Genomic DNA, 14,081 nt, shown 5'->3' on the forward strand with positions numbered 1-14,081 from the left:
TTTAAGCTTGAATCAAATTTAAGTTTAATGAAAATTCAATGAATAAGCCAGAACTCTTCTAAGTTCAACTCGATGCAGCTCATTTATATCCTTAATTATTAGCAGCTTTGGTGGGTAAGAGTTTTATTGGAAAGGCAGCTGTTAGCTGTGACTTATTTTGCATTTATTTAGGGCATTTGTTTAGGAATTTTTGTGTGCATATCTGTTCTTACCTTTTGTTGTATGATTCTGATACAATTTTGGTAGTTTAGCTTGATTAGGAACCTATTTGTTAGCTGTATTTTTTATATATATCTTTGATTTCTGGGGCAATAAACATCAGAATTCTTATTCCAAAATTTCTTAGTTCTTTTACATGGTATCAGAGCTATGGCTGATGAAAAGAAAAATGAGAGTTCTGGATCAGGGAAGAAAACTTCTAGTTCTTACACACTGAATTCGAATGACAACCCAGGTAACTTAATTACCCAAGTTCAATTGAAGGGCGAGAATTACGAAGAATGGGCGGGAGTTATGCGGACTGCATTGCGAACCAAAAAGAAATATGATTTTATTGATGGATCTGTTAAGCAACTAGCAGATGACTCACTGGAACTCGAAGATTGGTGGACGGTTAACTCAATGCTGGTTTCTTGGGTGTTTAACACCATTGAACCGACGTTTCACTCTACCATCTCTCACATGGAGAACATAAAGGATCTGTGGGAGGATATTAAACAGAGGTTCTCGATTGGGAATGGTCCACAAATGCAGCAACTGTGATCAGATCTGGCGAATTTTAGGCAGGAAGGTCAACCGATCGTGTCCTATTTTGGAAGACTCAAAACGTTATGGAATGAAATAAACAACTATGATCAGATACTCGTGTGTATCTGTGCAGGCTGCAGATGCAATCTTACCATTGAAATGGAAAGAAAGCGTGAAGAAGAGAGAGTTCATCAGTTTTTGATGGGCTTGGATGAAGAAGGATACGTAACAGTGCGCTCTAATATTTTGAGCACTGAACCCTTGCCCAATTTGAATCGTGCCTATGCTATGGTTGTTCAGCAAGAGCGGGTGCGAACTATGACACGAACCAAGGAAGAAAGAGGCAATCCTATGAGTTTTGCAATTCGAGTAGGAAGTCAAAATTCAGGGGGGGATAAAGACAAATCCTCAATTTGTTCTAATTGCAACCGAGAGGGACATGATGCTGAAAGTTGTTTCCAGCTGATAGGTTATCCAGAATGGTGGGGTAATAGACCACATGGAACTTCTGCTGGACGAAGGTGGTCAAAAGCATGGCAATGGAGCAGGACGTAGCAAGGGAGGAGTTGCTCGTGCCAATGCCACATAAGCAACTGGAGTTGATGGTGGGCGTGGAATTGTGACAGATTCATATGGAAAGGGTCTTAGTGGATTAAATGAAGAGCAGTGGGCTGCTTTGCTAGGCATGTTGAATTCTTGTCAGAATGGTGGCAATGAGAGGCTGACAGGTACGCAGAGGATATTTCCTTGGATTATTGACACAGGAGCTTCCCATCATATGATAGGAATGTTGGCATTTTTGAGTGAATTGTGTGACATTGTGCCATGCTCAGTCGGGTTACCTAATGGAGAAAAGATCTTGGTAGTGAAAAAAGGAACTGTGTTGCTTGGGGGAGACTTGAAATTGCAATGAGTCCTTTATGTGCCAAATTTGAATTGCAATCTGATCTTTGTATCACAACTACTTAATGATTCAAATTTGGTTATTCAACTCACTAACAAAATTTGTGCTATACAGGACCTAAATTCGAGGAACCTGATTGGAGCGGGTGAGCAACACGAGAGGTTGTACTTTCTCAAGGGAGTGACATAGGTACATGCTTGCAAGGTAACTGATGTGGGGTCTTTTGAGCTTTGGCATAAGAGAATGGGTCATCCTTCTTATAAGGTGGTAGAGTTAATTCTAGAAGCTGGTAGCATAGTTAGGAAAACTAATAAAACTTTTGAAGTTTATTTTAGAGCAAAGCAAACAAGAGAGATTTTCTTTTCTAGTGACAATAAAGCTGATGGTTGTTTTGAATTGATACATTGTGATTTGTGAGGACCTTATAGAGTCTCAACTTTTTGTGGAGCAATTTACTTCTTAACAATTGTTGATGATTACTCTCGTGCTATTTAGATATATTTGCTGAATGGAAAACAAGAAGTAGCTTGTGTACTTAAGAAATTTGTTGTGATGGTTAAACGCCAATTTGAAAAAAATGTGAAAATTGTCAGAAGTGATAACGGAAGTGAATTTATGTGCTTGAAAGAATATTTTGATGAACAAGGGATGTTGCATCAGACTTCCTATGTAGGAACACCTCAACAAAATGGCCGAGTGGAAAGAAAACATCGCCATATTCTTAATATGGCAAGAGCCTTGCGTTTCCAAGCAAATTTACCCATAGAATTTTGGGAAGAATGTGTACTTATAGCCGAGTATTTGATTAATAGGACTCCATCTATGTTATTAAATGGTAAAATCCCATATGAGATGTTCTTTGGGAAAGTACCTTCTTATAAACACGTTCGGGTTTTCGGTTATTTGTGCTATGCGCATAATCTGAATCAGATAAAGATAAATTTGGTAGTAGAAGTCGTAGGTGTATTTTTGTTGGGTATCCATTTGAAAAGAAGGGATGGAGATTGTATGATTTGGAAACTAAAGAATACTTTGTATCAAGAGACGTGGTATTCGCTAAAACAGAATTTCCATATGCAAATGAGAAAACAATGGGTGATAAACTCATTAAAAATGGAGTTAAGGAGTTAGGTGATGAAGTTGATGGTTTAGAGAACAACTTGGGAAAGGAGCACGATGAAAGTGTGGGTAGAGAAAGTGAGGTGGATCCTGAAACGGAAGAATTGATCCATGAAAACAGTGAGAGAGTGGATAGAGGTGAAGTTGTTGAAGAGCAACTAGGTAGGGGACAAAGGGCCAAGCAACCTAGTGTTCGTTTGAAGGATTATGTGACAAATGCTATCAAAACAAGCCCCTCGGTATGCTCACCTTCCCGATCTGATTCCTCAGGTACGCCTTACTTTATAGCACATTATGTGGGTTATGATAAATTCTCTACACAACACTGATGTTTTTTGGTAGCCATTACTACAGGACATGAACCAAGCTCTTATGCAGAAGCAGTTAAGGATGAACGGTGGAGAGCGGCTATGAGAAAAGAAATACAGACTTTGGAGGATAATGGTACATAGACAGTTGAAAATCTACCATTTGGGAAGAAAGCAATAGGAAGCAAGTGGGTATACAAAATTAAATACAATTCTGATGGAAGTGTTGAACGATACAAGGCGCAGTTAGTGATATTGGGAAATAATCAAGTTGAAGGCATAGATTATCAGGAGACTTTTGCTCCTACAAGAAAATGGTTCTTGTGCACCTTTCTTGCCGTTGCGGCTGCAAAGAATTGGGAGCTCCATCAGATGGATGTCCAAAATGCTTTCTTACACGGTGATTTGGAGGAAGAGGTTTACATGGAGATGCCTCCTGGATTTGCTTCTCAATCACCAGGGAAGGTTTGTAAACTTCAAAAATCTCTATACGGTTTGCGGCAAGCACTTAGATGTTGGTTTGCGAAATTGGCTGCATCTCTGTGTTAGTAGTATGCCCTAGAGCATATCATTTAGTATGTATCTTATACATATTTTTATTAATAAAAAGCATTTCCACTTTTCCGTTTACATAATATATTTATGTGTAATAGAAAAGGTCCATTGATATTTTGTTAGAAATATTATTCTTAAATTGTTAAGAATATGAGTGACAATATTTCTAGCACGAAGTATCATAAATAGGTTCATAATCGAGGATACTTCATAATAAGGACATGACTTATCCAGAAAGATTGTATTCATGTTTGTTCCCAAGTTATTTATATGAGATATAAATAAGATGGAATGGTGAGTCTCATGCCATATAACAAACATGATAGGCACTTATAAATGATAAGTAGGCCGAACCAGTGACACTTATGACAAGCACATGGAGTTTACTCTTGTCAATGTTTTGTCATAAATCATATCAGTGCATATAATCTTTAGACCTGAGATAGCACAGTTATCTTGTATATAGGTAGTTTGAGTTTGATACTGTTTTCATACTTGTACTGTGTATGGGTATATGGGTATGTGTTGGCTCCTACTAGTTATATATGGAGGTAGGTGTTGATCAAGATGGAATCTGTTCCTCTAAGTAAATACAGATAAAATCCTATGTTCATTTAATTGTTCTTAATGTTTCAAGTTCCTGGCCAAGACAGATAGATTTATTCAGAAAAGAGTTTCTGATGAGAAAATCTTTTTAATCAAGAACTGGAATTAAAAGAGAACATAATATTCATAGCAAATGGAGTTTGACATAAACCATGACTCCAGCTTGAGTTGGGATTTTGTAACAGAGAGATTCTAGTGCATGGTAAAATATGATTATAGGTTCATTTAAGGTAAACCTTATTACTAATTGGGTGGCCATGGCATGCTATGCTAGGTGTTAACCATGGTCTATGAGGTTCATAAAATGATTTAGAGAAATCATTTATGGTAAGAAAGAGTTCTGATGATATTAAGAGTTGATATCATGTCTCATTGCCAATTAGTGATTAGCCTAGTAAGTCACACACATACACAAGTTATCACCTAATTAAATAAGATTTAATTAATTAATTAAAGAGTTTAATTGATTAATTAAATAGGTTTGGTTTGCAATTAGTTTGCAAAGTCCCTAGCATGACTTGAAACCAAATCTAGATTATTGGATGTATAATATAAGTTAAATTTATATTTAAAGTGTTTAAATATGAATTTAATTAATGAGAAATTAATTAATAGAGATTAATTAATTAATTTATATTTGATATAAATTAATTAGAAGAAGAAAAATAATTATTTTGGGTTGAGAACTCAAAATTAAGACACAGAGGCATTTTGGTCATTTTGCAGTGTGACACGTGGCACCATGAGATGGTGACACATGGCATAACACATAAGCTTGCCAAATGTTTTTTAATCATGTAAGATGATTAAAATCAAGATTACATATAGGTTTGACACTTGGCACAATGTTATTGGGTCACTTAAACCTAGAGTTAATCAAAGGGTTTAATGTGGCAAGGGTTTAATGTGTTAACCTAGCTATTTAAGTGTTGTTATGAGAAAATAAAATACAACCAGCAGCCACACTCCTTGGTCACGCCATTTTGCAGCCCTCCCTCTATTCTTCTTCATCTCTCATCAATTCAAAGAGATTAGCCATCAATCTCTTGAATTAAGAACACTAGAAATTGTTTCTAGTGTCCTGTTTACATCTCTAATCTCTTAAAAGGCAGAACTTGAATTTCTAATTAATAGAAAAGGCTTTAGAAGCTGTTCAAGGGCTGCCATAGGTGTTCTTGGTGTGGACAAGCTAGAGGGACAACATCTGGTGTCCTGAAGACGAATCTCAAAGGCGCAGACACGCTTAAGTGCATCAAGAGGTTAGTGTAATCGTTCTTGATTTAATCTAGAGTTCTAAAATTAATCTGATTAATTTTAAAATCTTAAATGGCAAATACAGATCCAAAAACATATTAAAAGAGTTTTAATATGTTGTTTATCATTGAAATCAAATAGATAAAAATAAATCTTGCATGATGCATGTGACCCTAGGTGAAAATTTTTGAATTCAATGGTATAAACTTATGTTTTTCATGCTTCCGTTCCTTCAATTGGTATCAGAGCCACTATATTTGCTATTTAGATTGTTTATTATATGATTTAATTGTGTGATTTGATCATGAGATGATTGATCCATTGCTGGTTGGATCAAGAGGTGTGGCGGCATGCTTGATGAACTCCAACATGGTGCGCATGGCTTTGGAAGATCATGGTGCGCATGGTTGTTATTAAATTCTGCAATTATTGCATGATGAAAGGTTCATCATATGACTAATTAAAATGTTTAATTAGGAATTTTAATCACATAATTAAATTATGATTCAAATCTGAATTTTAAAAGTTGTTTGAATGTGATTCAAATCTGAATTTTTAAAGTTGTTTGAATCATATTTAAATCTGATTTTTTAAAATTGATTGAATAAAATTCAGATCTGATTTTTTAAAAAATGTTTGAATGTGATTCAAATATGATTTTTTTTAAAAATGTTTGAATGTGATTCAAATCTGAATTTTTGAAGTTGTTTGAATGTGATTCAAATCTGAATTTTTGAAGTTGTTTGAATGTGATTCAAATCTGAATTTTTAAATTTGTTTGAATGAGATTCAAATCTGAATTTTTAAATTTATTTGAATCATATTAAAATCTGGATTTTTAAGTTGAATATGAGATATTCAATTTAATTTAAGTATGTATGTTTTATTTAATTGTTAAATAGTGATATGCATGATGGATGATCATGGACTATAAAAGACCAATGTGATTGGATTTATTTCTTTTATGTTTCTTTGGGATTGTAAATTAATTAATTTATTTTATTTTATTTTGGGCATGTATTATTAAGTTTGTAATAATTTTTGGGTTGTAATTTCATTTATTTAAGTTCTTGTAAATTCGCCTAGGTATGCCAAGGATTACTATGTAATATTGGATTGCAAGAAGTTCAAGGAGGTCAAGAGCATTAGTGGGACCAGTGGGAGGAATTCAAGGTCAAGTGTTGATTATGTACTCCTTCAGCAACTCTTGTAAAATGAATGAATGAAATGCACCTAGGAATGCCCTGATTCAATTCTTGGTGGCTCAGAATTGAATCCCTTAGAAAGTCCATGATCATACCATATTTACTGCTTATCCATGAATGCATGAGATGTATGGAAATGTATGCAATTATATGATATATGCATGCTAAATGGATAATGTGCAAAGTGAGACCTTAATAGTAATTAGAATGACCATAAAATCTTCCAAACAAATGATTAAGTTGGATATGCTATAATTAAAGTAATTATAACATAGGCCCTCCATTGGGGCAATTATTTTAAGAAATTTTAAATAGTTGCATGAGATGCAATTAATTTAAGAGATTTTCTTAAGAATAATTGTTAAGCATGATATGTTGTAAATATGTAAATGGTTTGGTGGTCAATATTGGATGTACCTGAGGACATTAAAATTATTTACATAATTACTGGCTCAATGGGATCAACTTAACTAATGCAAGATAAGTCAATAATGGATGTACTTGAGATTTTGAGCATTAGGGGCTAGGTAAAGGATTGAACCTCACATGAGATGTAATGGGCAAGGAGTTGCTCACTTATAGTTTATTGTAATTCCAATAATGGATGTACCTGAGGATGATCAATAGAATTATAAGAATTCAATCACCCACTAGAAATCCATCCAACTAGGATTTCCGTTTCCTACTTTGAAAGTGTAGGATTCGCTAAGTTAGTGGGAGGACCAATTTGATTAAAAGACCATAATCATTTTGGTTAATTACATGATACATTTACTAATTAATCTGGTTATTTTCTGCAGTTAATTTTCTGATAAAAATGAGCACAAAACAATCACCACCATCCAATATCCTTGCAAGCATACTTGATCACAATAGGTTGACAGGACCAAATCATTGCGATTGGCTAAGAAATTTGAAGCTTGTCTCAACCTTGAACATATAGGATATGTTCTAGATTCAAATGTTCCTGGTCCCTTACCTCCAGAGGCCACACAAGAGGAACATGATACTTTGGACAAGTGGAAGGAGCATGATATGAGAGCTAAGTGTTACGTGCTTCCTTCCATGAGTAATGAGTTACAGAAGCAACATGAGAACATGCAGAGTGCGAGTGAGATCCTCCTTCACCTACAAGAGTTGTATGGTGAGCACAGCAGGAATACTAGGTATGAGATATCTAGACAGCTATTCCGTATGAGGATGTCTGAGGGACAGAATGTTGGGGATCATGTCCACAAGATGATTCGGCTGATTGAGCAGTTGGAACATCTTGACTTCAACATGGATTTCCAACTACAGATGGATCTGATCCTTCAGTCCCTTCCTGAGTCTTTTGGGAATTTTGTGACAAATTTCCATATGACTAAACAGGAATGCACCTTAGCTGGTTTACTCAATATGCTGGTTATTGCCCAAAAGAATATGCCAGGCAATAAAGGGAAAGAGGTAGCTTTGGTTGCATCTTCTTTTGCTGGAAAGTCCAACAAGAAGAAGGGCAATAAGAAAAAGAAACCTCAGATTCCTGGTCCTTCCAAGAAAATAGCTAAATAGAAAAGGAAGACTAAAGCTGATGGAGGCAAAGGAAAGTGTTTCCACTGCCAAAAGGATGGGCACTGGAAAAGGAACTGCCCAGAGTATCTTGCTTTTCTGAAGGACAAGAAGGATACACCTTCGGAAGGTATGTCCATATCTTGTTATTTAGATTCTGATGATACTCATAGTTCATCTACAGCTTGGGTTTTAGATACTGGTGCCAGTTCTCACATTTCTAATGATATGCAGGAACTAGCAAACAAGATGCGACTTGCGTTCTCAAGATATTAGAGTCCGGATTGGCAATGGCTCAACTGTTGAAGCTTTAGCCATAGGATCTAAATCTTTTTACATGTTTGGACATGTTTTGTGTTTGGATAAGATTTTATATGTACCTGATGCTTTTAAGAACATCATTTCTATATCTAGTTTGACTAGAAATGGCTATGAATTTTAGTTCACTGATGATGTTTGCAATATTTATTTTGGAAATAAATATGTTGGTTCGGGTTATATGAATGATGGTCTTTATTATTTGGATAATAATAACAAACACAAATTGAATGCAAGTGATCTAAAAGAATGCAATGCCATGGTGAAAACCAACTCAAGTTCAAAATATATTTGGCACTTAAGATTATGTCATATTGCAGAAGATAGGATTGCAAAATTGGAGAAAATGGGGATTCTATCCTCATTGGGTTCTGAGCCTACTCCAACTTATGAATCTTGCCTTCAGGGTAAAATGACTAGATCACCCTTTGTTGGACAAGGGCTAAGAGCTGAAAATATTTTGGAGCTAATACATAGTGATGTATGTGGTCCATTTAAAGAAATGGCTAGAAGCGGTTTTCATTATTTTATTATCTTTATGATGATAAATCAAGGTTTGGGTATTTGTATTTGATGAAATACAAACATGAATCTTTTGAAAAGTTCAAAGAATTTAAATCTGAAGTAGAAAATCAAACAGAAAAGAATATTAAAGCTCTTCGATCAGATCTTGGAGGTGAATATTTGAGTACTGAATTTGATGAATACTTGAGAGAGCATGGCAGTGTTTCTCACCGACTCCTCCAGAACGCCACAATTGAATGGTGTATCTGAAGGAGAAATTGTACCCTATTGGATATGGTACGTAGTATGATGAGCTATCTTGATATGCCAATCTTTTTTGGGGATTTGCATTAGAATCAGCTTTGTATATTCTGAATAGGATTCCATCAAAATCAGTTTCTTCCACACCTTATGAGATATGGCATGGAAGAAAACCAAGTCTTAAGCATGTTAAGATTTGGGGTTGTCCAGCTTATATCAAAAGTGAACAACGATAAATTGGAGACCAGATCAGAAAAAGGTCGATTTGTTGGATATCCAAAAGATAGTTTTGGATATTATTTTTATTTGCCTACTTCACAAAAGGTTGTGATAAGTAGAGATGCCACATTTCTTGAACAATAGTTTGTTCAAGAAGGAGGCAAAGGAAGGCAAATAGAGTTAGAATTGGAGAATTCTGACCAACCAACAGATCAGATGGATATAGATCCATCTAGTCAACCAATACCCATTGATGAAACATCTACAGCTGTTCCTCGTAGAACAACCAGGGTATCTCACCCACCAGTGAGATATGGTTTTCTTCATGAAGAAGAACAAGAGTTGTCTACTCATGAAGAAGTAGATCATGGAGATGATCCACTTACCTATGAAGAAGCTATATCAGATATAGACTCTTCAAAATGGATTGAAGCTATGAAATCCGAGATTGATTCCATGTATAAGAATCAAGTTTGGGATCTTGTTGACCCACCTGAAGGTATTATACCTATAGGGAACAAATGGGTTTTCAAGAAGAAAATTGGTTCTGATGGAAAGGTAGAGACCTATAAGGCAAGGCTAGTAGCGAAAGGGTTTCGCCAAAGGCAATGAATCGACTATGAGGAGACTTTCTCGCCTGTTGCCATGCTTAAATCAATTAGGATTTTATTAGCAATAGCTGCATACTATGATTATGAGATTTGGCAGATGGATGTCAAAATAGCTTTTCTCAATGGATACATTGAAGAAAACATTTTCATGGAACAACCTAGGGGATTTGAATCCCAAGATGGTTCCAAGGTATGCAAGCTAAAGCGATCCATTTATGGGTTGAAACAAGCTTCGAGGAGTTGGAACATCCGTTTTGATGAAGCCATTAAATCCTTTGGTTTTATCAAAAATGAGGATGAGCCATGTGTATATAAGAAGGTTAGTGACAGTGCTATCACTTTCCTTGTCTTATATGTGGATGACATACTGTTGATGGGTAATGACACAGGTATGTTGACGGCTATAAAGGTATGGTTGTCAAATACATTCTCTATGAAAGACTTAGGGGAGGCAACCTATATTCTTGGGATTCGCATCTATAGAGATAGAGCGAAAAGATTAATTGGTTTATCCCAAAGTCTATACATGGAAAAGGTGTTAAAGAGGTTTAACATGCTTGATTCCAAGAGAGGATTGTTACCAGTGAGAAATGGTATCCATCTTTCTAAAGAGATGTCTCCAAAGACACCTGAAGAAAGAGATAAGATGGCCAGGATTCCATATGCTTCAGCTATTGGAAGTTTAATGTATGCAATGTTGTGTACTAGGCCAGATATCGCATATGCTGTTAGTTTGACTAGCAGGTATCAATCCAATCCAGGTTTGGATCACTGGATAGCTGTCAAGAATATTCTTAAGTACTTGAGAAGAACTAAGGATTTATTCTTGATTTATGGAGGTGGAGACTTGCAATTGGATGGTTATACTGATTCTGATTTCTAATCAGATATCGATGATAGAAAGTCTACCTCTGGATATGTGTTCATTTGTAATGGAGGTGCGATCGGTTGGAAGAGTTCCAACAGAGCACGATCGCAGATTCCACTACGTAGGTGAGAATATTGTTGCATCGATCTTTGCAAAGGAAGCTATTTGAATAAAGAAGTTCGTGATGTAACTTATCGTAGTTCCTTCCATTGAGTCGCCAGCCCACTACACCGTGACAATAATGGAGCGATCATACGAGCTAAGGAACCAAGGTCTCACCAGAAATCTAAACACATAGAAAGGCGCTACCACATTATCAGAGAAATAGTTGGGCGAGGCGATGTAGCCATGCAGAAAATAGCATCAGCTGAAAATCCAGCTGATCCATTTACTAAGCCTATGTCACAGACTCAGTTAGACCGACATCTTGAGAAGATAGGTCTAAGATATTGTAATGAATGGCTCTAGTGCTAGTGGGAGATTGTTAGTAGTATGCCCTAGAGCATATCATTTAGTATGTATCTTATACATATTTTTATTAATAAAAGGCATTTCCACTTTTCCGTTTACATAATATATTTATGTGTAATAGAAAAGGTCCATTGATATTTTGTTAGAAATATTATTCTTAAGTTGTTAAGAATATGAGTGATAATATTTCTAGCACGAAGTATCATAAATAGGTTCACAATTGAGGATACTTCATAATAAGGACATGACTTATCCAGAAAGATTGTATTCATGTTTGTTCCCAAGTTATTTATATGAGATATAAATAAGATAGAATGGTGAGTCTCATGCCATATAACAAACATGATAGGCACCTATAAATGATAAGTAGGCCGAACCAGTGACACTTATGACAAGCACATGGAGTTTACTCTTGTCAATGTTTTGTCATAAATCATATCAGTGCATATAATCTTTAGACTTGAGATAGCACAGTTATCTTGTATATAGGTAGTTTGAGTTTGATATTGCTTTCATACTTGTACTGTGTATGGGTATATGGGCATGTGTTGGCTCCTACTAGTTATATATGGAGGTAGGTGTTGATCAAGATGGAATCTGTTCCTCTAAGTAAATAGAGATAAAATCCTATGTTCATTTAATTGTTCTTGATGTTTCAAGTTCCTGGCCACGACAGATAGATTTATTCAGAAAAGGGTTTCTGATGAGAAAATCTTTTTAATCAAGAACTGGAATTAAAAGAGAACATAATATTCATGGCAAATGGAGTTTGACATAAACCATGACTCCAGCTTGAGTTGGGATTTTGTAACAGAGAGATTCTAGTGCATGGTAACATATGATTATAGGTTCATTTAAGGTAAACCTTATTACTAATTGGGTGGCCATGGCATGCTATGCTAGGTGTTAACCATGGTCTATGAGGTTCATAAAATGATTTAGAGAAATCATTTATGGTAAGAAAGAGTTCTGATGATATTAAGAGTTGATATCATGTCTCATTGCCAATTAGTGATGAGCCTAGTAAGTCACACACATACACAAGTTATCACCTAATTAAATAAGATTTAATTAATTAATTAAAGAGTTTAATTGATTAATTAAATAGGTTTGGTTTGCAATTAGTTTGCAAAGTCCCTAGCATGACTTGAAACCAAATCTAGATTATTGGATGTATAATATAAGTTAAATTTATATTTAAAGTGTTTAAATATGAATTTAATTAATGAGAAATTAATTAATAGAGATTAATTAATTAATTTATATATGATATAAATTAATTAGAAGAAGAAAAATAATTATTTTGGGTTGAGGACTCAAAATTAAGACACAGGGGCATTTTGGTCATTTTGCAGTGTGACACGTGGCACCATGAGATGGTGACACATGGCACCATGAGATGGTGACACATGGCATAACACATAAGCTTGCCAAATATTTTTTAATCATGTAAGATGATTAAAATCAAGATTACATATAGGTTTGACACTTGGCACAATGTGATTGGGTCACTTAAACCTAGAGCTAATCAAAGGGTGACATGTGGCAAGGGTTTAATGTGTTAACCTAGCTATTTAAGTGTTGTTATGAGAAAATAAAATACAACCAGCAGCCACACTCCTTGGTCACGCCATTTTGCAGCCCTCCCTCTATTCTTCTTCATCTCTCATCAATTCAAAGAGATTAGCCATCAATCTCTTGAATTAAGAACACTAGAAATTGTTTCTAGTGTCCTGTTTACATCTCTAATCTCTTAAAAGGCAGAACTTGAATTTCTAATTAATAGAAAAGGCTTTAGAAGCTGTTCAAGGGCTGACATAGGTGTTCTTGGTGTGGACAAGCTAGAGGGACAACATCCGTGTCCTCAAGATGAATCTCAAAGCGCAGACATTGCGATTGCATCAAGAGGTTAGTGTAATTGTTCTTGATTTAATCTAGGGTTCTAAAATTAATCTGATTAATTTTAAAATCTTAAATGGCAAATACATATCCAAAAACATATTAAAAGAGTTTTAATATGTTGTTTATCATTGAAATCAAATAGATAAAAATAAATCTTGCATGATGCATGTGACTCTAGGTGAAAATTTTTGAATTCAATAGTATAAACTTGTGTTTTTCACGCTTCCGTTCCTTCACTCTGAAAGCTTATGGATTTCAGCAATCATATTCAGATTACTCTTTGTTCACTTTTTGAGCTGGGACTGTTCAATTGAATGTGCTTATTTATGTGGATGACCTTATTATCTTCAGTAATGATGTTTCTACTGTACAAAATTCAAGAACTATTTGAGTCGTTGCTTTAATATGAAAGACTTGGGGAAGCTGAAATTTTTCTTAGGGATTAAAGTAGCCAGAAACTCGAATGGTATTTTCTTGTGTCAACGTAAGTATGCGTTGGATGTAATTTCAGAAGTTGGATTACTGGGTTGCAAGCTGGCTAAAACTTCTCTTGAATAAAATCACAAGCTGACCCTTACCGAGAGTGATGATGTGGATGACCCTACTCAGTATAGGCGTCTGCTGGGACGGCTTATTTATCTAATAATAACTCGGCCTGAGTTGTCTTATTGTGTGCATATT

This window comes from Hevea brasiliensis, chromosome 5 (genome assembly GCF_030052815.1).
Source record: "Hevea brasiliensis isolate MT/VB/25A 57/8 chromosome 5, ASM3005281v1, whole genome shotgun sequence".
Classification (NCBI taxonomy): domain Eukaryota; kingdom Viridiplantae; phylum Streptophyta; class Magnoliopsida; order Malpighiales; family Euphorbiaceae; genus Hevea; species Hevea brasiliensis.